Below are 2,818 nucleotides of genomic sequence, written 5' to 3' on the forward strand. Positions count from 1 at the left end.
TGCCCTACACTATGTTAGAAAAAAAAACTCAGCAGCCCTGGTATGATACTGACTCCTATAAAGAGGAAATGGCTGCAATTGCAAGGAGAGTTTATGATATTTACTCCTATAAAGAGGAAATGGCTGTAATTGCAAGGAACGTTTATGATATTTACTCCTATAAAGAGGAAATGGCTGCACTTGCAAGGAACGTTTATGATAATACTCATATAAAGAAGAAATGGCTGTAATTGCAAGGAAAGTTTATGATATTTACTCATATAAAGAGGAAATGGCTGCAATTGCAAGGAAAGTTTATGATAGATGCCAGGTTTACACTGAAGAAGGTAGAGAAGAAATGGAAAAGTACTACAAAGCTACAAAAATCAAAACTATCAGTGTTGGCGACAGAGTGTTCCTCAAACATACACCAAAAATAAAATAAAATAAAAAGTTGCAACCTATTTTTGATGGACCCTACAGGGTAATAGAGAAGATCAGTGATATAATGGTAAAAATTAGGAACCTCAGGACTAGTAAGGTTTCAACGGTCCACACATATAGAGTGAAAGTCCTTTATGAAGACTGCATCGATGTGCAGCAATGTCCAACGGTTAGGCGAGCATACCCTTAAATCCAGAGACAGACACTGATCTATTCTTTGCATTGCTCAACCCTGAAATCGCTGAAAAAAATTCTACCGAAAATGATAACTCGTAGCGGAGAGTTGCCTGCTACTCATGACAAATTAAATAATGTTCGTTCTACAACAGCAATAAACAGCTGATGCACAGGCCCTACCTTCTCAGGTTACTCCCAAACTTTCAGAGCCACCTCAGCATAGATAAAGCCTTCGCTCTTCCTCTACGGTACAAGAGTTGCCTAATGTAATGTCAAAACCAATACGATATAAAACAGGAATAATGTATAAGGATGAAAATGCAATGATTAAGCGAAAATATGACGAAATAGACCACAGATTGATTTGACTCTTTCGGTGTACAACTCAATAACACAACAGGAGTCCCCAACACGTGCTGGCCAAAGTTTCACACCAACATACTATCTATATTATAGTCCTCACAGACAGATACTATATTACCGTTTAGCCTCACAGAAGATGTTTTAGCTGCATTATATAAAACACGGAATTTAACTGCTTCTTTGGCTTGAAATGTTATTCAAATGTCACCTGAGTATCCAGCTGTAAAAGCAATAAAATACACACTCCTTAATTTTGAACATGAATTCAGTTCATTGTTGCATCATCTAAGAAACATTTTAGGCTATGTGATGACTACTAATCAAAACAAGCTGCATGCTTCTATGAATTATACAAAAAAAAAAAAAACGGGAAATAATTATTTTTTTAAGGATCCTTGTCTAATATCTTATTTGGTACCGCGACCCAGGCTCAAGTTGATGCTATTCATGGAAAAATAGAGTACTAGAGTCATTAACTGAGAAAATTTTATATAGTTAAATGTTTATTATGGAAAACTCAACATCGTTAAGTAATATGCATGCCATGCAATCTGCCTTTAATAGGCTATATTCAGCTGTAGATGTATTGAACCAAGTCGTGCGCTAATTTTCTATAGACTTTGGCTTTAGGAAGAGAAAAAAACTCCTACAAGCATTGTTGTATTTTGACTTAGGATTATGCTGAGACACACAAGACCAGGTATACAAGATTTAAAGTTGAGTCTGCAGGCTCCCCTGCAAACATACAGAACTCCAACCATTATGTGAGACAAACAGTTGTTCAGTACATTAAAGGAAGCCTAGGTTCGGCCTCCAGGTCTTTTGTGGTTTGCAGTTCTTGATTTTTTAGCTTTATATAAGGATGTAATAACTGTCCTCCAGGACAACGGCTTTGCACGATTCTCGTAATTTCTGTCTCACCAAACCATTACGAGGAGATCCGCCTGACACCTTTGATGTCTTTCGAATCGACTCCCTTCCATTTTCTGTGCAGAATATCACTTACTTTCTTATGTATAGTGTTGATTCACGATATATTGCCTTCAGTGAGAATAGGAAAATATATTTTCTGCTTTCTAGTATGGAACACAGTAACAAGACTAACCATATGTTAGTTTGTCCTCCCACAGGCCCCGTCTATGAGGCTAGTGACGCAGCCTCTTGTGAATCGGCTGCTTTCTTCAATCATGAGTCAGTGATCAACCTCTGCCACACAATAGTCTTAAAAAAACATTTTCCCCCATGTTTATAAAAGGTCCTGGCTACTGGACCTGTTCACTTGCCTCCCCCATCACTCTGACACTCACATGCCCTACCCATCCTGTAAACAAACATACTGTCAGCTTGGCGGGTAATGGAATTTGACTCTTCGGCAAGGTTCTCTTCGTAGTGCTGAGTCCATCTCCCTACAGGAGCTAACAGATGGCTTGCAGCCCCTAAATTCTGTGGTCGAGCCGGATCAGCCCTTTCAACCAGCAATCCCTTGGTGGATTGTCTTCGCCATTGTCGTGATCCGGGTTCTTCTGCTGGTTACGTCTGCCGTGGGGTATTCCTATGTCCTGCGCTACGCAGAACACCGCCTACTTCCAGAATAGAGCCAATTGCAGACATTGAAAGGCGTATCTTCTCTCTCAACCAACACCTGTGAGATATCAGGGGCGAGCTCTTCCTGAAGGGGAAGTATGTCGGGACCCAGAAAACGAACAAACAACGAGGGTAATGGAAAACAGATACCCAGAGAGGAATGACAGATATACAACTGTGTAAACATCTGACAGGACAAACACTAACAAGAAGGGTGACATATATAATAGTGTAAACATCTCATAGTACAAACGATAACAAAAAGGGGAAA

The sequence above is a fragment of the Eriocheir sinensis genome, chromosome 23 (assembly GCF_024679095.1).
Source record: "Eriocheir sinensis breed Jianghai 21 chromosome 23, ASM2467909v1, whole genome shotgun sequence".
NCBI classification, from domain to species: domain Eukaryota; kingdom Metazoa; phylum Arthropoda; class Malacostraca; order Decapoda; family Varunidae; genus Eriocheir; species Eriocheir sinensis.